At 37.4% G+C, this 25257-nt stretch overlaps 1 protein-coding gene across 3 annotated transcripts in view; it reads right to left on the reverse strand.

The window, feature by feature from the left end:
- Positions 1-25257, reverse strand: part of Shab (potassium voltage-gated channel shaker cognate b) — a 138220-nt gene that overhangs the window by 110001 nt on the left and 2962 nt on the right. The gene's annotated exons all lie outside the window — the stretch shown is intronic.

Genomic DNA, 25257 nt, shown 5'->3' on the forward strand with positions numbered 1-25257 from the left:
GTACGGATTAGTCCCCTTCCCAAAATGTTGGAACGAGATAAAAATAATATTTCATTAACGACATTCAGGCTAATAATATATGGTGATGAAAGAAAATACTATTTCAAGAACAAAGAGCAGGGTAAGACGGACCAATTACAAGAAAATTTAGCATAAATAAGTTAATATTCGTCATTACATATCTCCCACAGGTTGCGCACATAGCCGAAAGTTGTAATACTTGATAAATAAACAAGCAAAATTTTTTAATCCGAATAAAACCCTCCAAAACGTGTCACATTTCGCATTCTGATTCCCATATTCTTACACCTGCAATCTGATCGAGGAAGTCGGGTTTATTATGTCAATTCTGCAGTCTGTCGAATACAGGGCCTGTATCGATACTGACAGAATTCCCCACGCAGTTCTGATTAAGAAATAATAATACTCAGGCAGAGAGAGTTTCCTCTTCACCACGACCTAAGTTACAGATCTCCTATGAGCCCACCCAGCTTCAACATGATCCAGGGGAACTTCCCACACATCTCCATCTAAAACACATGGAGGTTTATAGCCACGCCCCTGGCTAGGTGTTTGTGCCCAGGAAAAGAACAGGTCTTTAATCAAAACTTCCTCCGTGACGGATAATGTACGTCACCACTGCACGTAATGGCTGCTGGTGTATGTGATTGCTACGTAGTAGGCTATTTGTTGCTAAATTAAATCGCAAACCCTGGGAAAGAACCAACACGTCAGTAAAAAAAGGACCTGCAGTCTGGTACTGGCCATATACACGAGCAGCTTCGATACAAGTGCATGAATGTCGTATGGAACACTCGGAAGACTTAAAATACAAACTAACGTATTGGCAGAGTCCCATGCTGAACAGAGAGTTTTATACAAGAAATGTTGTAACAATTACAAATTGTTACTGAGGTTATAAAACCTTTTATCTTAGTTGCATGGATCCAAATTTTGTTTTTATGTCTTTCTCGTTTTATTTATCAACAAATCACGTAAAAGAGAGCGGCTAGAACTCACACTTTCTGCCTCTTGGAAAGAAAAAAACATAATTTTTCGTTTGAACTTGTTGACTTATCACAAATAAATTCAAGTCTGTTTTTTTCTTAACTCTGTGTGTACAAACAAAGCAGAGTTGTTTCAGTAAGCAGAAACTAACTAAACCACGTAGGCCCTTCCTCTTGATGGACCCTGACGATGCCTTGGCAATGATATCACAAAATGCGTGGCCCAGTGAACCGACTTTCACTCTCGCATGTTCAAATACGTCCGCCTGCTACGTGAAAGCGAAGCTGCTGACTCGACTTCTTCTGTGTTAGTCACGAAGAAATTATCTTGTATTACAAAATCTGTATCGGTCTTATCAGCGATTAACGAAAAACCAAAATCCGAATAAATATTTTGTTTGGTCACAACTGGTCATGGAATTTCGTAAAATACCTCAACAATATGGGTGGTTGTAAACGTCTATGGGAACTGTCTAGTATTTGCTATATACTGCATCAATTCCTAGTGATAAGGACTGTCTTAATCTAATGAAGCCCAGTAAGTAGATATCTAGAGACGGGTAAACTGCTGGATGATTGAACATGGTTTTTAGCATCGCACAGACTTAATGAGAAAGCATTTTCAACTTTTGCGCACACAAAGTCATGTGTATTCTTATAGCGATACACCTCTACTCATTCCATCACCGGACGACAGAAGAAGCATTCTGATACATCGCAGATATTTTCAACAGACAATGAGCAGTTTCCAAGAAAAATACTCCCATGACATTAAAGACGTCATAAGTTACTTATTTATCACCGTTTTCGTCTTGCGAATAGGCCTTTGTAACTGTAGGACAATGCTGGATGGCGCTGGTGTTCAAATGTTTCCTTCTTTGGGTATTCAAGAAGTGCAATGACCTTCGTTAGTATCTTTCATATCAAATTTTATAGAAATCAGACAGAGCTGACTGACACCTGACATGGATGATAGCCCGAGAAGAATTCATAATACAATTATTGTCAGCAATACGTAAAACACGATATTCCACAAAAATATATTAAAATAATTGTAGCGTTCTTTTATGGTTATAATAAATTTGCATATCAATGTTTCTGTATGAAGAGCTTGTTCTCAAATTCCTTTATCTCTGCACTTCCCTTGATTTTAAAGGCCAAGTTTCATACCAAAACACAGCAACAGGTAAAATTATATAGGATTTGTTAGACTTTCGCAGCGAGTACAACCAATAAAATCTTCTCGGGCAATCAGCCGAAACGTCGGTTTACTACGGTAATCAGTTGACCTGGCTGATTGCCCGAGAAGATTTTATTGAGGTAAAATTATACTCAATTTTTAAACATCAGACAAGACTGTGGACGTTTCTGAACAGAATGATACCAAACGTTCCCCGAAATTAACGTATTCTTATTTTCATCTTAGATGCAACTCTGATTTGCAATTCCCAAATATATTAATTTTACCCCATTTTCGAATGATTTATTACCTTCCTCCCACAACCTTTATTATCAAGAATCATTAATTTCTCATATGACATTAAGTAAGCTTTCCACTTGACACTAGTGCCGCCATTAAACAAAATAAATAATAAAAACAAACTGTATTGTGGGCATACACAAAATTTTAAAATTAATTCACTCGTTAAAAACGAGCAAACAAACACGTGCATTAGTCAAGCGAACGCTGCGAGGTTTATAATTATATTTACGTATGGACCAGCCCACGCACGGCACATTTCGAAAATCGTGTATGCTAACACATGCACATATTGACTACAGTCCATCATTCACACACGGACGTATGTTAACTCTATTTACTGTCACAGCGCACTACTAGCATTAAATTCGCGTTTCTCTTCAACGTGCGTTTACTTTATCAAAATTAACGAAGATAGTGTTTTTCATGTAATACATCTGTGATTTCCATTCCAGACATTTTTAATACTATAATTCAGAATTAAAAAAAAATTAACTTTTTGGGTAAGTCCATAAAGATCTAAATAATTTGGCAATAAAATGAGCCCTCTGCCGAAAATATTCCGATAACCAGGTACATTTTCAACATTAACATTCGTTTTTGTAAAAATTTTTGAAATTATCTCACCAAAGAAAACTCCAAGTAAGATTTTAATAAAAACTCTATTCTAAAGACATCGATACTTAATAACAGTAAATTATTCATAACAAAATTCGCTTCATTTAATACCACATCGGACATTTTTGACTTTGATGATACCAACTCACCAACTCCATCACCATGACGACCATCGCCCGAATGATGAAGGCAGTAAGTTCCTATGAAATGTCGTTAAACTTCTTATTAACTACCCCGCGCAAGATCCAGAAGACAGTCATCTTCAATTCGCCAGTGTCTGAAAATCCTTTTACGCAAGTGTCTCTGACAAACGTCCTACTATGGACGGATGGAAGTGCTGTTAGCATGCGCATAGAAAGATAATATACAACGGTCCAGGACACTGCATGCTACTTTCGCAGCAATAAAATGCAGGATAATGCAGAAGGGCTTAATATCGCCACACTCCATGCTGTAATGCCTCGTCTCTAGACAATTTGGTGCGGATTAATCTGTTTTCTTCTCATGGTAACAATTTGACCATCTGCAGCTCGTAAAATACCACCCTAGGGGAAGGCTGTTAAGCTGATATGTTGTCAGTGGACCAGTACGCATGGACCTGTGATCTGGTCTGCCATCCATCAAACAGACAGTCCACCTAGAGTTCAAATCTGGCGTTAACGTTTCTTATGAGGAAAACAGCTACAATGTAAGGAAATGTTCTTCGGTGGCTTGATTTCTAAATTGTGTTCGCCAGTGGAAACATATTTAACAACCCAAAGCCCTCAGATTGTGTTCTGTATAAAAAGCCAAGTTATAAATGCTTTTTACACGCAAAGATATGTTTCGGGGTGGAGAAATTAACTTTACACATTCACTAAAAGTATTTATTCTAAAAAGGGGCCCATTTGAATAGTTGGCGCAGTGTCTACCAAACCTAATTGTAATTACATTCTTCTGGGTTGTAAAATTTCCACAAACATTTTTTTAGGAATGTCTCCCCTCAATCTCCATGGATATCTACCCTGAATATGAAGGCTGGTAACCACTTACAAAATTGAATGACGGTGTCCCCATGCTGTGAGTGCCTCAAATCCCTAGGCGACAAGCGACGAAGTCTTAATGCTGTGTATTGAAGAAGTTATGGTACCCTTCACTTTCAGACTCTAGACGCACAATTGAGGGCTCCAGAAGTAACTAAATTAGTTTTCGTTTTAATCTCGCATTGTGACCTAACAACAGCATCTATGTCTATCAAAATAAAGTAACGTAGGCTGCAGGAGATAAAATACAAGCTTAAAAACAAACACTGAAAAATAAATCTCGATTTACATTTCCACGATTGGTATTCATTCATGTCACAAGGAACCATGTTAAGGTGGTCCTTTGTCACCACGATATAACAGCGTCCTCCGGTTGCGGATGCAAACAGCTTCCAAACACGGAGGGTAACTGTAAATATATTGAATAAATGGTAGCGGATTCAACAAGTGGTGGTCCCCCAGTATGGGGGTTGGGCGCGGGGCTAAGAACTCCCCACCATAAAAGTAAATTAGAACGCTACAAGATAGGCACTAGACCTCGGACTAGGATTCTTCTTTGGAGCGACCTACGTCACAAGACAGCACACGATATAAGAATGGATAATATTCAGCTCTTTGTTCTTTATAGCAGTTGTTTGCTGGAAGTGTATAAATGACACATAATATACATTTCTGACAGCGGAATTTTTGTGAAATCACAGGCACCAACAAATCATTAAAACGTTTTCAGAGAAAAATCTTTTAAAGACACTTTCTCTACTTCACCTAACGAATAAAGCTAATACTGTGGGTATAAACACGCTCAAATTCTAAATATATCAAAGTAACTTTAACGTAAATATGGCTGCTTCTGGGTTGTCGCGCCGTGCAGTCTAATAGAAATTTACCGACGTTTCAGAGGTTCTTGCTGAGTGACAGCCATCTTTATAATCGCCGCCGCGAGAACTTAAAATTTCACTTAATTTTAAGTTGTGAACAACCGTTTCGCCAAATCCATTTCTTTCATTCTAACAGATAGTAAAAACAATCACGACTTACGTATCCTGAGTGACAGAATATACATGAAAACATTTAGCTCACTATTTGTTACCAAATGCACGAACTCACGGACCAGTGTCCTCCTTTAAAACGTAACGGTGTCTCAGCTGGTCAATAACTTTATCTCCAGAATAACGTAACATAGAATTCTTCCCATAGAACATCTTATCACAAACTCCGTCGTCTTAATTACTGTTATTCGCTTATAAAAGAAAAATTATGACGATCAGTATTCTTTTTCCAAATAAAAATATGAAATCTCTGATGACCCAACACCAGACTTGTTCTATCTGACCGCCTGTATTTCCACTAAATGCGACATACTTCGCTACTTCTCGTGGTACTGTTTCCAATTGGCATGACCTACAGACATTCAAAATTTCAAATCTCATATACAAAACGGACTGAATACAGGAACATTCTTATAACAGGACCTGCAATCTATGACAGGAACTCAAAATATCCTCCCCCGAGCTCCTAAATTTATTTAATCCAATACATCCTTTCTGAAATGAATAACGCCAACAAAATTGTGATGTTCAGCTGCTCATAAATGAATAAAAACAGCCAACATTCATGTTGTTAACTGACGTTTCAGTAAACAAGCTTATTCCATGAGGCCGGGATAAGCTCTGTGCAAAACGCGATCCACGTGAAATGGAATTTTAATACCAGGGGACGTCAGCCCCTGTCAGGAAAATAAACAGTGGTATGTGAGGTACTATCTGCCGCTGGGGAGGGTGGTAACTCACGAGTATAAGAACAGCACTTCTAGATCGTTCAGCCATTTTTCGCCAATGCTCATTACATATATTTTATTTTCATCAGAAACTGTAGGAAAAAATATTCGGTACGGGGACCTCAGTGTGCCTTCAGTGTGATGGCTTTCACCTGGAACAAATCCCGTAAGTGTTATTACATGCTACTTCACAAAGCAGAATGATATACTGAGGTTGTAAAGTATTTATAGGGCTGTTTTATACTTCGGATTACCGGGTCATAGCACATATAAAATATTTGTAGCAGTTGTGAAGGTTGCTTATATAAGAAATACTTTCTCATGTAGGATGTATTTCTAAAAGTGAAATAAATATTGCACTGTGCTCGATATATTTACATATACGGGAGTATATAGTTTTAATTTCGTTTAACAGAATTTAAAGACCATACACTGTAACTTATTAGTTCGAAATTTTGAATAGCGTCTAGCTCCACGTGCGTCTCTTTATGGTCTCAAAGAACACAAAATCAATTAGTCTGTTGTTATAAGTTTTCAAGTACAAAAAACATCTACTAGTTTCCATTTCTGTTATTTTAAAAATATACCTTTCAATAAATAAGTACGTTAAATGACGCAAGTAGAACAACTACTGTTTTCTCGTAGCTGTAACTTACATAATTTGTCCGCTGTTATTAAATACTAGTGAAAAATACCCGTTGAATTTCAGCGGGGACCGATTTCTTTCGTAAGTGAGAAATCAGGTATCACGGCAGCGAAATTGAGGATGGCGATCATTTAGATTATTGCGTCGTGTATCCTCGAAGAATCTTGCACTTTCAAGTCCACACAACTTCGACATTGACGTCTTCACCACCGCCAGATCCTCCTCAGTATTAACATGCCATTATAGGTTACATTTGACGTCCTACCTCATGTGATGTGTGCGTTGTAGGAATTCATTCCCTGCAGCAAACTAAGGTTTATAGCAGCTTATAAGTTACCAGAAACAAACCAATGTAACTGTGAAAGTTTTTTTAATACTTTTTAAAACCATCTATTTATCGATTTTACCGTTAGCTTCCTCGTAGCTTCTGTGACGGTACAAACTCGTACCAAACAAATTAATCACACCGCAAGCAGACAATAACCGGTCTATAACAATGAGACAACAGGCAACGAACAAACTGAATAAACAATTTTTCAAATTAAAAAATCGCTGTTCCTCTACAAGTTCAAAGCTTTTCTGTTATGCAAGCAGACATAACAATGACAAATATGAATCTGAATGCCTTACCCCCTAGTACGGGCAAGTCTTTCTGTAGCATCCATAACTAAACTACACGTTTCAAGGCCACGGACGGACTTCATTCTCCCCTCCCACCGCGCATCTCCAAATTAATAGCATAGCGACGCAAGCTGTGCTACGCTGTTCGTGTAGGAACGTTATATGATTTTGTTCTGACCTTGACTCATCATCAACGTCGTTATAAAAGTTTGCTTTCGATTCATATTCTGATCCAGATTAATTTAATTCGGCTCAAATTACCAACATGTATATCTACAAGATTATTTTTAATACTACTGGCAATGAAGCAGTTTCTTGTAAGAGATCTTCGGTTCTGCCTTATTATCATGTCACCATTGATCCATACTCATCAGTGTCTAGGTGAGCTGAATTAAAGTGACTTAGTAGCTGTGTCGAAGTTACGGAGCACGAGTGAACGAGTGACTGAATTACAAAGCGGTAAAGTTGGTTACTGTCTGGCTAAATACATTACTAAGTGACTGAGTTAGTAAATAACTAAGTCATTTATTTGACGTTAAAGTGTATTACTGCGTGAGTGAATAAGTTGATGAATGAATGGGCGTGTCTTACTGCTTAACTAAGTGACTTACGAAGGAGTGAGTTACTGTACCGTAAACATTGAAATAAAATTGTTTAACGCTCACGTGTATTACATATCCTTTTGAAACATTATTGTTTTGACCTTTCAGTACAAATAAAGTGTCGTACAGTCGGGAAACAAGACGAAAATAAAAGATGCTCATTGAGAAAGGTACAAAATCATTTAATTTCACTTTTGTCTCCGTACGTAGTGAAAAATGTGTTTTGTGCTGACAAAGAGCAGGGTTTTTTTCCTGCGATTAGCTGCTTGTATCAAAAATAAACCATCACCTGGACGTTCGACTAGGAAATAAATTGTATGAATGTAAATTTTTGTGTCGTCTGGCTGAAGGGGATTTATACAATTCAATCATACGTAACGGATATATGGCGTATCCGACAGGAAGCGCGAGTCACCGTACGTCGTTTTGAATTCATTTTGTTAATTGATTTGCAGCGGCCTTGTTTGCGACAGTCGCAGAAAACCGATGGCTTCCATATCCGATGGCCGTAGCGAGTCATCCGACTGTGGGTGCCACAGACACTTCAACGGGGCAGGGAGGGGGAGGTTGTAAACGTTTCATACTACAGTACAATCCCAAGTACCCCATCACTAATACGAACAGCTGAATCCGACGGAGCGTAAAGCAAATTGTATGATAATACAAATTACAGTTTCCCATCATTAAAGTCCTGTCCGGAAAAAAACTGTAGATAAAAATAAGATGTTAAACAAGTTTCACGGTGTGATTATCCGGAGATTGCCATTTGAGCGTGATAAGGATGTGAATATAAATCAACATTTCAAATTGTTAAAAGTTGTTATTTTTGAAGCTGAAAGAAACTGTCATTATTTTGCATGATCTAAGGCTTGCACAGCGACGAACATTAACAAAAAGCTCACAGTTTAATCAGCCCGAATATCATATCCTGATGATGGAGACGGAGCTGGTCCCTGAAACGTCGACATTAAACCAACTGACACGACTGATTGCCCTCGAAGATTTTATCTACAGAGCACTGGAAAAGTACGATATCTGCTGGAATTGAATTTTCTGAGCCGTTGAAGGATTTTCATTCAAAAAAACCCGTATATTATGTTAGATCTGCACTTGTTTGCTATAAAGGACATAATAAACGGGTACGAATAAATACTGATAAAACGCCGAGACATAACAACAGTAGGAAAACCGAGTAAATTTGTACCACAAAGACTACGCAGTACGTCCTAGAAGCTTTGGGCTAAAGTCAAATGTGGTTACAGTCAATTCCCAACAGCTAAGAGAGTCATTACGGTTATGTTGTTATTTTATCATCTAAATTAACTTTCGCAGAATCCAACAGTCGTTCAGACACTCGAAAAATCCCCCTTTTATGAAACTATACGGTTCATTGTAGTCACTGGCTTCTACCTGAGCCATCTGAATACGGTCCTCATCATTCGCCTTATTTATTTAAGGCCAACTTCAATATTATCTTCCCATCTGCATCTAGTTTTCCGAAAAGGCCTCTTACCTTAAAGTTTCCAAATTAAATACTGTGCTCATTTATTATAATTAACCCATCTATTCACCACTTTATAGGGTATGTACTTCCATGTACCCGAGACAGACCTTGTTCCTAAGGTACATAGTTCAGCAGCTATTTCCGGTATACATTTTGTTTTTAACACGTGATACATGTATTATATAATTTTATTGTTATTATATTATTATTATTATCACCACCATCATCGTCATCGTCATCGTTATTACACTATTGACATTGTAAACAAACAACTACACCTCATTTTTTAACTACAGAAGCAAAAATTTAAATACCCACAGTCACAAACTACAACACTGTGTACATAATTCCAATAAACTGCAGTAACAAAGGGATCATAAGTGATCATATTCTTTCAGATGGCTCTCCACTTTAATGTAGCCGAAACACACAAAACACTTGAACTGATTTTCCAGTCAATTGAACCCCTGTGTACTGGCCACACGTTGAACGCTCTCAAACGCTCTGTGTGTGGGGGGGAGATCACGGCTGACCTGAGCTAGTACAATAGGGCAAAGGTCGAATCGCGCTATCTGCCGGCAACACGCCGGTCCGGGAAAACTGCAGACACGACAAGTAGGTTTATATTTGAATTTATTCTGCAAAAATAATTATAAATGCCTGGTTCATATTCATTGAATATGCAGGTATAAATAATTCCAATATTTGTGAATTTCAGGTTCTTATGGAAAGCCATGACGATAGAGACAGTAAGCACTTCTGAAAATGTCGTCAATTTCTACCAGACTACACGGCGCAACATCCCAGGGTACAGTCATCTTCAACATGTGTCCTATTAAAATGATCAGTTCTGTGTCTGCCACAGTCCATGAAAATCAATTTCCTTCAAACTTTTACGCCATCGCCGGCAGATTTTCTAACATTAACAACAATTCATGTTCTTAGTGTCAACCGGTGAAAGTTGGTAGTTTTCCGGCGTCTTTCACACACAACTGAATCCACCAATCACAAATTTTACTCTGTTACTAATATTTTGTTTTGTTTTACTGCTTTTATTAACCGCACGTAAAAACTTTTAATTCAAATCAAGATTATTTCAGTGCCACACAACATTTCCTGAACCATATTGTCAGTAATTTCGCCTTCAAAACAATTAATTAATTCTTAAAACAACATTATGGCGACGCCATTGTGTGAGAAATCTTAAACACTTGTTGCCAGAAATAACAGGAAATTATTGCGTATCCATTTCTATAAGACATGGCTATTATTATTGTTGTAATATCAAAATAAATTATTGAAACATGGCCGTGTTGTAGTTATCAATCGCGCTTCGCTTAGGTAAGTCGCGGGTTCGAATCTCATTCCAGAGACCCGCTATGATGATGTGGTTTTATTCAATCATTACAAATAAATGTACGTGATGTTAGAACAGATAACAGCCACTTCCTTCAACAACATTTCCAATTTATATCTCATTATTTTCCTACAATTTTACATTACATAAGCTACGCCTTCTGACAGAGCAATGCAGCACGCTCACACAAGAACTGAATGGATATAACATAACATAACATAAGCACATAGTTAGTTACCAACTACAACGACAGATGGCACCATGAAACTGTTACTACCTACATAAACGCGATAATAGTTTTATAACTCAGAAACTAATCATCTAAGATGTTTTTAATAGAACCCTAATTCTTACGAAATGTTTTAAGTACAGTAATCTAGACACGAGGTTCTTTGCTTCTCTGGTTAGATGAGGTTTTACGATGAATTTTACTGTCCTATCTGTTAAAATGGCATCGCTTTCAAATTGAAGTGCATCTTCGCTCCGTACGTCTATTGGTTCTGTCGTGTTTATAAACTAATCTGATACTGACCCCGCTAATCTTACTTCTGATAAGGTTCATAACGTCACGGTATCTAATTAAGGAAGAGCTCACACATCCATTAACTTAATTACTTATTTTATTAACTTCTCGCAAGCCTACAGGGAATGTTACTGCGTTCACTGAATTCATCTGACTAAGGATAACTTCGGTTGTGTGTTTTTGTAAGCACAACTGACCTTAGAAAAAGTTAAGACATTTTTTTCTCTCTGAGCAACTATTAGCGTCTGGAGAAAAGACTCGATAAAAAAAACAAAATAAATCCTATCGCATGCAGTCGTGACATGGTGTAGTTTTGTGGGTATTATTTTCGTTTCAGAGGTGCGTCGTCTTCACCCTAGAATACAAGTATCCTGATTGTGGAAGGGTACTTTTCTCCTAAACACCGATATGTGCTTGAAACTCGAAGACCACGGTCGATAAGTTCGCTGCCGTGAGAATTTCGCATCTGAAACGTGGGCCTTGTATAAACAAAACATTTGTATTTTTAAAAGTTGGTAGTGGAAGAAAGGGAATTTAATTTAGAGACCTACGTGACCTTCATAGACTGTGAAAAGAGCTTTTTAAGAAGTCGGCAGATCCGTTTTATATTACATTCTAGCTGATGAAGTCAACCCGCAATGTCTGCCAGCACCATAAAACAATAGACGTTATTGATTCCAGAGGAGAACTAAATTAAATCCATATAGATCAAAAAGTACGACAGAGACGTAGTTTATACTAAAGTACAAACTGAAGATGATCTAAGAAATTGGATGCATAATATAATTATGAATTAAGATAAATGAATCTTAAATGCTTTACTACATCACAATGATTATGAATTTATATAAAATAGTATTATATGTCACCGCAGATTTGAGATATTCCGGCAAATATTATTCTTATGTATTGAAAAATGTTTATTGTACAGTATGTCCCAGAGGTCGTGGAAGCCGAATAAGAATGTCATTCTTAGAATGAATTATAAACGGTGCAGTAATTTTGTAATTTCTATACTTAGGAGATTAGTTTTATGTAAGTGAAGACTTTTGTCACAAAGCGAAATTGCAACAGAACACAGCTTTACTCGTTTACACAACACTGTTACAAGTTCATAATATAATCTGACTGAAATGGATTTTAGCAATGGTAGCGCTCAGACGACGCGTGTCCTTTGATTAAAATCTAAATCTTACACGAATAGTGCCAGTGTATACAAATAAATACCAACTTCCGAAGCCAAGTACCTACAAATATAATACAATGTGTCGAGATTACGTAATTATCCTTCGGACCTTTCTTCCAAGAAAAAGTCGTTTGCAGATTTATGTGTTCAGGGGAAGTAACAGGACGTCCATTATTTCGGTTTTAATTAAGTCAATGCTGACCTTTTTAAATGACTGCAAAGGCCAGTGAGCGCACAACCTGGAAACAACACAAAGCACAAAGCTGCTTGACAGACCGTCCCGGCGACGTATTTAGAGAAGAAAAACTTCACTTCAACTCCTTAAATATCAAGCATGCCCTCATTGCCTACTAAACTTCAACGATCAAGCTTTTAAAAAACAGTGGTGCCACAATCTTTAACAATAAGTATGTAAACAATTTTCCCTAAGAACATATTTATGGGTTCGGTACAATTTTTATAATATTATTTCCCTAAAAAACATTCACCAAATGATCTTCACGATGAAAAAGTGGTTTTATTTGCGGTGCGAAGCGAATCTTTAAATATTATTTACACGAGCTTCGACTTCAAATGGTCAACTCCCGCTGCCAGATCTTTATAAATACCAACTTACCCCCCAAAGACATTCACCCTGAAGATATAAAATGCATTGTTTGCCGAAACGCTGAACACCTTAAATACTCTATGGTGGTTATTCCCGAATGGACAAGTTTCAAATGTGTTTCAAAATAAGCCATAATTTATTTAAGGCAGAAACGATTATTTACGACCAAATTACAGAAAGTAATCACCAGCACTTTCTCTTCGTGACTGAGTTTGAATCTCGACACGGATACTGGCTGCAGTTGCCGAGGCTCTTTGCTGTTTTCCTCAGGCATTCCAGGCAAATTCTTCTTAAAATAAATGAGACTAGCGTTCACATTTCAAATTCATTATTCACAGAGCTCCTGGCAGTTAACACTATCCGACCCATCCAGTTTAAAGGTGTCGTTACAACCTACAACCCTGTAATCAATCATATGAAACGTTCTGATGGCGGTGGGTATGAAGACGGCTGTTTTCTTGGGTTGTAGCGCCGTGTAGTCTGGTAGAAGTTTACCGACGTTTCAGAAGTGCTTGCTCCCTCCATCAACACAATTATGAAGGCAGAAGTACCTCTGAGACGTCGGTAAACTTCTACCAGACTACACGGCGCTACAACCCAAGAAAATAGCCGTCTTCAATCCCTATCCGATACGATGACATGTTTATATATGACGTTCAAAATCCACTAATAAGAGAATGGAGCTGTTACTATTCGATTTGCTCTAAATGAATGGTGCTGTAATTTTGAAACAAACAAGCGAACAGAAGAAACATGAAAGAAAAAAAAGTAAAATCCACAGAACTTAATTATTTCTTCTTAAGCTAAAGATGCAAACAATGTTGAATTTTCGGTTCGCGTTTGGTTAACATTCTTTGTTTTCGTCACTGGCCCTACATAATAAACGGTGATCGTTTCAAGAACATGCAACCGATTTACTGTCATTAGAATGAATAAGCAGAAGCATTCATGTGTTGTTATTGGCACTTGTTCGCCCATAAATTAGGATTAGGAAGTGTTCTAAAATACTAGGTTGTGACCACATTATAGTGTTAAATCCAGTGGTCAGTAAGGCCCTTCAATTTGCTGGCTTTAAAATACACCGCTGTCTTCGATTGAACCCCCAGATAATGGATACGAAATGATGCTTAATAATTAACAACATAATCCAAAGCCCGAAGGGTAGAATGAGAATCTTAATAAATACTGAATGAAAATACAAGTTAGGCCCGCACCTCTTGATTTATCAAAGATATAAGAAACAATCCTTATGTGATGTTAGCGTACTTTCTTTGTTTTACAAAGAAATATGCACCATGGTAGTGTTTAAATGTTGACATATCCCCCCCCCCCCAAATAACTTTCGATTAAAAGCGGCGAAAGACAAAACAGTATATTTTCATGAAGATGACTGACTTCTGGGATGTTGTGCTGTGTAGTCCGGTAGACTTTAACCGACGTTCCAGAGGTGCTTAATTCCTCCATGATCAGAGCGAAAATTTCTTATATTTTATATTTAGTTTTGAAGATAATTCAAAAGCATCACTACAAAACAGCAAGTATTTTATTGAACGGGCACAGATTGACGAAATTAAATTCTGTGTCTAGTCGCAATTTTATAGAAATCTGCTCGTGTTTTACATAAAATCATGTACGTGAAAATACAAACTTTTATTCCTGTTTGTCCCAATGAACTGAAAATGGCTGTGATTTGGAGCTTTGGTTGCAAATGTATGGGAGTCGTCTGCGTCATATTCAGCAGATTTTTTGTGTCACGTCAGACCAACACAGTGACGATTTATTTTTAAAATCATTCATTCAACCGCAAACAAACGGTCAGCTTTGTGAAAAATATCCGCAGAATAGCCTACAAAACCAAAAATGTAATCAGACTCGCTTATACTTCTTCAGTATCCAAATATGGAGCCAAACATATTTCGTAATATGCTCGGCACTTCATAAATAGAAGGATTTATTTTAAATTTATCACCACTTTAGTACATAACAGACGTCATCTATAAAATAGCATGTCACATATAAAAGGCGTAGATGAAGTAAAATATTCACATCATTGGCATTTAAAACTTCTGTATTAATTTTTTCACCCTATTCAATATCCACTGAAAGAGACTAACAAGATTTCGACTTTCATGTAGTGTTGTGCTTCTGTGTTATCCAATTTTGACAGAATTTAATACTAACACATTTAAGCTTATTAAAGACTCAATACTAGATTTACTCTATATACATTTTTTCGGAGCGAAATTGTTACACGTGAGCCTAATTGATGGATTCTTAACTGCCAGCCAAATCTTGTTGCGAAACGCGAATTAACAAAATTATGTAAGATTTGAGGTTTTCACAGCGGTGAGTATGAAGATTTCTGTCTTCTGGGTTGTTGCGCTGTGTAGTCTGGTCGATGTTTACCAACGTTTCAGAGGTCATACTGCCTCCATCATCAGGGCGATTCTTAGTATGAAGATTTCTGTCTTCTGGGTTGTTGCGCTGTGTAGTCTGGTTGATGTTAACCAGCGTTTCAGAGACTACAGACTACACAGCGCAACAACCCAGAAGACAGAAATCTTCAACAAAATTATGGCTTTCGGTTACATAATTAAGCTGGTGTATTATTTCGATCTATACGCCCAGCCGTTTGCAATTACTTTATTTCTAAATTACGTACACTTTTAATTACTATACAGTAGGGCACCGCTTATACGGCGGGTTAGGGACCAGACCCCCGCCGTAAAGCGAAAATCGCCGAAAAGCGGATCTTTGCCTTATTTCACTTGCAAATGCATATCAAAGCCTAATAAGATGTTACACTATCATATAGTAAGTGCACAATAGCGCTAGGCCTAAGAAAACGATATGAAATTAAAATGAATATCAGTAATACACACATTGTCCTCAGCTTATAGTGATTGGTGAATATAAATTTGAAAATTGATATGCTTATAGTAGGAAGGATGAAGGAGATGGCGCATCTTCATCATCTGACTCTTCAACGAATCTTATTCATTTTGGTGATGGTTTGGAAGCCATAGACATGCCTTGTTCACGAAGTTTAATCATCTCTAACTTGGCATTTAAAATAAGAGGCTTACGACTCCTCCTTTTATCGCTACTACCCTTAGACGCCATTGTAATTACACTGTAGTAACACAAAAATATTATATAAATATACAGTTTGTAATAACGGAAAAATAGCCAGAAATACAGAGAGACGCGGAGCGCACAAAAGCTGTAAACAGACTGAATCAGCGACGAGAAAATGGCGCCGGACGCACTTCTCTGACTCAGCTGTTGAGCGCCGTATTAGCGGATCGCCATAAAGCGGAGCGCCGAAAAGCGGGGCCCTACTGTACCTCTCTACAGGATGTTTAATTGGCAAATGAGAATATATTTTACAACCTAGAAATGTTGGTTAACTACGTTTTCATTTTATCTGCAAGTGTGAATGTATGTTTGTGTAAAAATGATAATTGCGTCAGATTTAGATTTTGCAAATTCACTGTAAAGTAGAGAACAATACTTTAGACTTCAAAGCCGTGGTTTCGCAAGTGTGTGTATGTATTTATATATGTAAATAATGTGCTCCCATTCTTTATATATATATCTTTCCTCCGACTTTTCTATCTACTACATGTTCGTGACAAACTGTCATAAAATATGCCAATATAAATTAAATAAAACTAAATATACAATAAATGCAATACAATTTTCTGCAGTGTAAATAAAACATATATATGGTGTCCTGACTCAAAAATGACCACAAAACGTATTGAAACAAGCAGCAGTTTCACTGCACCCCACAGAAGAGAATTGCGTATAAAAGTGATGCAAGGAAGCAAATCCAATATATTCGCTCAGCAGTACCATCACGGGAAGGAACAAAATTGATTGCTTCTCCGGATATCATTGTTGATAATTTCGTCTGAAAATTCGATTCATGAGCAGATATTGCTCTCCTTCGGTTTACAGTACTACGTACATTCCAACCAAGATGAGTGGTTATGTGGTGGTACAATGAAAGGTGTTGCTATGTGACTAGAGACCGGTTATTGCAGAGAAATACCAGCCATATTGGCGTGTAATGACGAACGAAAAATGGAATGTTTTACTTATACACAATCCAATTAACGGGAAACGTTCATAAAACCCATGAGATAATACATGAATAATGCCTAAACTTGAGATAAGAAGTTAAAGACATTCGTATATTGAGATGGGTGGAGATAATAAACCATTTACAATATCGGGAAAAGACATGATTCCATATATATTAACACAATGTATTAAAGAATCATAATTCAGGTAAAACACTTCTTGCTGAATGCATGCAGTAACACAGTACGATTTATTTCATAAATAAAATAAAATTTGCACTATAATTTTGATCAGTTCCTAACACTTCCATGAACAATTTTGGAAATGTATGTACAGCGTAACAATTTCGAAGCTTTTACCAGACTTCGAACTCTTTACTTTCGTGAATTGTTGGCAGCAACGTCAGAGATATCTGGGTCGCTAGGGATTCCCCATGTAACCACAATAACCAAGGTAACCATAGTAAATGTAACATGGGGATTCCCCACCCAGTTGCTTCATGCAACGTACCCGTTACTGCTGTTCGATTTTAACCAGACCTGGAATGTTTCTACAATTTTTAGTAAAGCTCCACAATACAAAGTTTGGTGAAAATCCGTTCAGACGTTTTCGAGTTTCTACATGCCGACAGGCCGACTAGAAAAGCTTATTGAGGCATTTTTGTAACTTCTATCACTATTACGCCTAAGAACCAACATAATAATAATAATAATAATAATAATAATAATATAAACTAACACATAATGCCTGACATGAAATCTGTATAATGCATGTAACTAGTATTAAATAAACAAAATGTATTTCAGAAATAGCTGCTGCACTACATATCTCAGAGACAAGGTTTGTCTCAGGTACATAGAAGTAAATGCCATGCAAAATGGTGAATAAATTGAATAATAATAATAATAATAATAATAATAATAATAATAATTTAATGTCTTTAACAGACTCCCTGCCAGCAACAACAGCAGCAAGAATACAAATAATAATGTTCAACGAAGCACATAGTTATAGAGTGCGGTCAGAGCTTGAAGCTGTTTTCGTGGGACCAGGTCTTACCAGAGGTCGGGTATTGAGGTCAAGTGTTGTACCCTCACTGAACAGAAACCCATTATTGGAGATCGGAATGGAAAAATGCCAAAATAATGAGGGGACTCCCTTCCACGGAGCGGCCTAATGTACAGACCAAGTTACCCCAAGAAGCCACGAGTATTGTTCTTACTCAACAGACATCACGACGGTGCAGGAAACGAGATCATTTGTTCTCTGATTATCTCTCTTTGTCCTAATTTAACGAGTCCTTATCTCACGAACCACAAGAATGGGCTTTGGCGTGCGCTGTATCAGGGCTGAGGAGTCGATACTAAAATCTCAGGCTTTGACCCCGACACCCTCATAAAAGTATTAATATGGGTAAACCTACTAAAATGGTAAATGGCACCGTAAGATATTTCATCACCACCACGTGAATCATCAGCCTACGTTTTAGACTTATAACCTATATTTAAATATACGTCTAATGGTTATTGCAGAAATCGGTTCATTTGTAGACAGTTTGTATTCTTAAGGTACCGGAGCCAAAGTTACAAAGCGATCAATTTAGAAAAACTGTATTTTTAAGAAAAAAAATTAAGGTTTTTTTTAACTCACACCGTTTGTTCGTACATAACTCAGCTTCAGCACTGCACAATGGCCTCAATTCGGTAAACCCTCGGAAACTTCACATGACACTGACCTGTCTGTAAACTAAAACTGACATAAGTATTGCCACTCAGAATCCAACAGAATGTCAGAAATATGTCTTCGAAAAATTGACTTTCGAATCACCTTGAAAATTTAAAACGCCCTCAATAAGGAAAACCCTCGGACTGATACTTTTGACGTTGACATGGCACTGACCTGTCTCTGACCTCAAACTGAAATGTGTGTTGTCACTCAGAATCCAACAGATCGGCAGAAATATGCCTTTGAAAAATTGACTTCCGAATGGCCTTGAAAACTTAAAACTCATCTATCCGGCAAACCCTCGGTCTCATATTCTTGCACACGTCCACCAGATAAACACGATAGCAATTCTCCAGGACACTACTGAGCCCAATCTAAAACCACAAATTTATCTAACTTACCCTAACACACCCTGGCCTAACCTAACACAATATACCATAACGTAATTAAACCTAACCAAACATAACCTAAACTAACCTAACACAAACCCAAACCAAAAAAACGCAACCTAATCCAATGTAACCTAAATCATTCCAACATAACCGAATCTAACATAACAGAACCACACTGGATCAAACCCATCAAGTTTAAAGACTTCCACAAAACCATTCTAGGAATTCTCCAGGTTTTCTCCAGCACTTCTCCAGGATCTCTCCAAAACGGCTCAAGTACTTCTAAAGTACCTCATCAAGACGCAGGACAGTGCAAAATCCTTGCCGACCAAACAACACGTGTTACACGATCCATGTTTTGCGTATCCCCAGCCTACGCCCTGTAAAAGATTTTGTCTACCCTAGCTGGCATAATCATCTCATGTCTCAGGTTGTGACAGTGTGGAAATAAACACGCATCTCCACATTCAGTCCGCCTGAGGATTGAGCTTTGTTCGAAACTTCCTGGCAGGTGAATCAAAGTTGGAGGAGACTACATGAGAGAGCCTACACCTTTATATTTTTGGAACCTGAGTAATACAGTTTCTTAGCAAATAGTAGTAACGATTCACGAACGTAGAGAAACTACTTCACGAAATTTATTTCGTCATTTCGAGCATTTAAAAGGTCAAATCAAAGGAAAATATCAAAGCCTCCTCAGTAATAACATTTCATAATAATTTCCCGTGCGTCTCAATAGTACCTTATGCTGTTTAATGATGCTGTTTAAACGACAAAATTAGTAAGTTATCGTTCCATTACTAAAATTCATAGAGTGCACTGGTTTCTCTCCGTCCACAACATTCTCTGAAATTCAATCTGTACTAGTGAGGCAACAAAGGTTTTCAACAGCTGACTGGTCTGCATTTTGCAGGTATTATGTAACTGGTATAAAATCAAGTAAACACTGAAATCTGTTAGTATTACGTTATCATGAAGTAATTGTCCCCTAGATATAAATTTGTTTAGAAGGAGAAAGAAATTTTAAACGTAAGGTGAAAAGATCAACTACCAAGAAACAGGCAAATTTTCCTTTAATACGAAGCGAAGTAGTGCTTTTTGGGCTAATCGAGATTGTTCTTCCGGAATGAAACAGTCCTGAAGACAGAATCTGTATGTTCCGCCGAAACGTTGATATCTACCTATAAATCCACACGGTGTCACAATCCACAAGAACGTCGATATATTCAGCGCCTTGAGAACCTTAAACCTCATACGGTGTTGGCCTTTTTCCTTCTGAGGCACAGGCCTATAAAAAAAAATTTCGTCTGCGCCAAAGAAAGTAAATGAAGAATTAAAATAGAAATTTTTAACAAGAAATTCCGATGATTCTATGAAGGTTTGTAACAACGGTTGCATTCACTACACTAATAAGCATTAACCATTATATACGGTGCACTATGTTTCGTATTGAGGGAATCCCGTAAGAAGTGAGTAAATCCAATTCCCAAAACGTCGTACATATTAATTATTTCAAAAACAATGAGACTTAGCTATGGGACTAACTACTGCTTTTTAAACGTTTCTATTGGTGCCAGATAAATTTATAAAGACATATTATTTTATCTTTCTCTCCCCTAACCAAGCGTCCCCAAAAGAACTGTTTGTAATCCACTTGGTCTAAATCGCCTAACCATATATAACGCATCCACTTCCTAACACTCCCATCTTCAGTCATGAAGATTAGAACAGTATGTTCCTCAGAAATTTAGAAGACTACAAACTCTATGCGCACGTCCATTAAAACCACAAATCTTACGATACTTAACAACTTCGTTAGCCTATCTCACTGCTATTACATAGGTCAAATTTCAACATCTAAAATTAGCAAACACAACTACAGATTTTCGTCGCCATATTTGTAATTTTCTATATCTCAAAAACATTTTACACTCACTTTGTCCACACGTGTACTGTCCCTAACAGCATCTAATTACGCATGGAATTGTTTACCCATTATTGTCATTTTACAAGATAGGATAGTAATTAACTCTCGTTCCCGTGTGCTGGAGGCAACTAGCATTGACAGCATTAGCTAATACCTGACAGTCCCGTTTCGATTTGTATTAACTTCCTTTATGAGGCCGGGCGCTAAAATTCGAGACCTCAGGCATCCTATACAATCATTTCCCGTCCATTCATATCCGAAATTGAATTTAGAACAATCGCTAGATACTCACTTTGGAGTTTCGAAAGGAGCAGGTGTTTTTTAATTCTTATTTACTGTCCCCGTGGACTGCGACGGTAGCCACAGAAATCTGAGGTCAAGATTCGAGATTATTACTCACCAGAAAATCCAACTAATACTGGTTCAACTGTTCTTATCAGTACTATGACTGGTCATGTGGGTACAAAGGCCATGTGACTTGTAGATGCGAACTTTAGGAGGAACATACTGCTTCCATCTTCAGGACTAAAGATGGAAGCAGTATGTTTCTTCGAATCTACGTACAACTAACATGGCGTTACCCCAGGACCAACAAGGTCTAACCAGCTTTGAGATTGGGGAGGGGGGAGTTACCTCTACAAAATAAAACAACAGATAAAGTTCATATGAGCATTGGTGTGAAAACGATCCATTTTGGAGTAAACAGCCCCGCAATGGACTCTGTGCAGCCACCATTCCAGACTTCGATAATTTTTATCGCCCTCAGACAAGTTCCTATGTCACTATCAGCGACGCTTTTTTTGTCCTCCTTAAACAGTAATCCTGCGTCGATCTACTGAAGCTCACTGACACTGGCAGTATAAAAGTTAGTCGAAATCATTCGACTGTCTGGAAGCCGTAATGAATTATGGTAACTATGACGCTAGTAATGATGCAGATGGCGGTGTCTTCTTTGTTATTTCACATACAATCTGTTGTTACAAATAAGAGTTTCTGTCTTCTAGGTTGTATCGCCGTGTAGTTCGGTAGAACTTTACATACGTTTCAGAGGTCCCTGCTGCCTCCATCTTCAAGGCGATGAGTTCTCTGTTTGCTGAACAAGAATATTCGATACTTACTTCCTACACGTTTCCTTGGTTTAATTTCTCCTAATGTCCATACGCTTGTTCCGAAAATTTAATTTATTTCCGTGTTTCCTCCTTTCGTTTTTAATTGTATTTTGTGGTACCGTGGTATACATATTTTATTATCTATTTATTTCTCCCTTCCTTCAGCACGCTCTAGATTTTCTCATTTTACTTGATTCCCTGCCACTTCATCGACAGAAACATGTACAGTGTGTACGAACTAGAGAAAGCGAACACAAAATGGAGAGAACAAATCACATGGGAACCGTCGATCGATGCGCTCTCTAGTAAAAAAACACCACAACTCTCCCCACAGACCTACAGTAGAATACAAAGAGATGGTTTGGAAGAAAACATTCATTACGAAAGCTTCTAAACCAACAACGTGTAACTAGAAATCTATGCGATTCTGGACGTATTTAGTAGCATCTTTGTCACTTTATCAACATACATTTGCATTTTGAGGTCTGGACGGGTGGGAATTTATTGTTAAATAAAATAAAACATCTTTAGTCTGAATTCTCACTACCTAATAACAATCGGGAGGTAAAAGATGTTGGTGCCTCACCAAAGTTCGAGTTTCTTTTTCCCCAGTGTCTTCAGACAAACAGAGATGGTGTTTTTAACACACACTAAGAGCGCTTCATTCATGATCATCCCCAACCGACAGTGTACAGAAAGTGTTAAAGTAAACGAAGAAACAAAGTCTGAGGCCAGTCAAGTGCCGAAGTAAGAGTAGTGTAGATAAGAAATATTGCAGCTGTCAGAACTGACCTACTTCAACGATGTTTGGATCGCACCTAAGAGCTGCTGGCTGATGTATAACTGGAAGATTTATGCCTGTGTGTTATTCAAGACTTAACATTACAACCAACTCCCAGTTTCCACACTTTTTAATGTATTTAGTTCTTAATTGTGGTTACCATATGCGAAATTTTGACAGATTCTTTAGAGGTAAAAAAAGAAACCTAATGTAATTTCAATAAACATCAATTCACAGCAACAAAATTTATAAGCTGTACTCTTTGGAGAAAACTCGCATTCCAAAGGTGTTCTCCACGAAGAAGGTTGCTTCGTTGATTACCACGGCTCAAAGAAGCTGTGAACTGAATCTTACTGGACAAGAATTAAAACAACACCAATGGAATCCTAGGTCATTATTGCGATAACGTTATTAGAGGTATTATTGTAGATGAACGATACTGATTTCAACTGTTACAAGCGTGTTCCAACAAAAGCCTCAGTTCTAATTGTGGTGTTCCAAAAACTTTCAGGGACAATTTTAAAAACACGTACACACTATTGTTATTTATAACACAGAAATTTCGTGTAACAAAATAAATCCTGTACAATAACATCGAGAGATTTATACGTATATATGTGCAACTCTTAAAAAATAGTCCAATACTCCCTCGAGAAGGCATCCCATTGCCAAGTCAAAAACAAGCCGTAATAAAATGACGATACTATTGCTGTATTTTGAAACGTAAACAATTGATCGAATCCTTTAGTCATGTGTTTTCGGCGAGATTTACGTGTTCTGTCATGACAATTTATCTTTCGCGTATTTTACAGTAAGGACACGTTTACGTTTTATACATTCCATCATTCTTCAAAATTCTCAAAATGACATTTATGTCAGTTTGGACAACATTCTGAAAACAGTTTCACTGTCTTTATAGGTTATTTTAATCTGCTGAGCCACTATATTCCAGTCGGCTATTTATAAATGACGACATCTGAACAAATTCCAGATAAAAAATACCATTTGGCTACGAAATAAACAGAAGCTAGAAACAGCATATGAAATTCTTAATTGTGAACTTCCAAGCGACTGACAGCATAGTAATTAAAACATATCCTCCAACTCATCGTCTTTGCTAACGAGAAGTTCACGCTGTACTAGAGCTCCAGTAGAAGCATCATTATTACTAAAAGTAAATAGCACTGCCATTTTTTATCACTTGTCGTTACTACACCAGAAAGATAAAAACAAGTAGCACACATTTTAGTAATAAAATCTAAAGGATAATATTAAAGTGACTATCAGAGAAAGTGTGTGAAAAGTAAAATGAATTAAAACTGCTCGAGACAGAATTCCTGTCTTTTGTAAACACGGTGATGAATCTCTGGGTTCCATAAACAGTCGGGAACTTTTTACTGTTACTCAAAGACTACCCATTAACAAGATATATTATTGTTTTTGAATCAATTTAATCATCATTATCATCATAACCGATTTCGCGTCCAAGATGTCCTATGAAGCATCTAAAATAATTAATAGTTTTAGAAGTCAATTCAAAAGTGGAACAGGCCAGAGGACATTATCCGCAAAAGCTGAAGACGAATAAGTATCATCGTAACATTTAATTATCGTAATCACCGCCTATTAACCAATTACTTCCTCATCGTGCTGTAATATATGTGGTCAGCATCGACCACCCCTCTTCCTCTGACCAAGCTTGTCCTACCATGGTGGGCGTGTCTCCTCCCTATGCCCTTGTATCCTTCGTTTGTGCTTTACGAGTCTTTGTTAGCCATGACTGCAACTTATACCTAAATGAGCAACACTTAGGATATCGGGTATCAGCCAAAAATGTAGGATAAAGATCAAACGTAATTAAATTCCAACAAATATAAGACACAGTAAAATTTTAGTTAAATATAAACGTCTTTTCGACCCTTTAAAACGGAGAATCATCTAAATAATATTCATGAATTCAGTCCGTATCACAGAGAAAACATCATTCATCACGCTATAAAATCCTCTTGCGCGATCAGCCGTCTCGATGTTGGGCTAAAGGCAAACGTTTCAAAAACTCACTCAGTCTCCCTGAGGGTCAATTCGATTAGGGACCAAAAGTAGCTGATATATGTACCTTGAACAACGTACAATGTCTAACACAATATCCATATAATTAACAAACCATTATCACAGATATTTTGAAGGAGATATTCTGTGACAAAACAGACTGTGACAGACAATCACGCTCGATCCTAAGTGCATCCTACATCTTCGTACTAGAAACACTCACTTAGAAATCCAT

This window comes from Zootermopsis nevadensis, unplaced genomic scaffold (assembly GCF_977971745.1).
Source record: "Zootermopsis nevadensis isolate Lab colony 2312 unplaced genomic scaffold, Znev_1.0 Znev_ptg000017l, whole genome shotgun sequence".
In the NCBI taxonomy this organism is placed as follows: Eukaryota; Metazoa; Arthropoda; class Insecta; order Blattodea; family Termopsidae; genus Zootermopsis; species Zootermopsis nevadensis.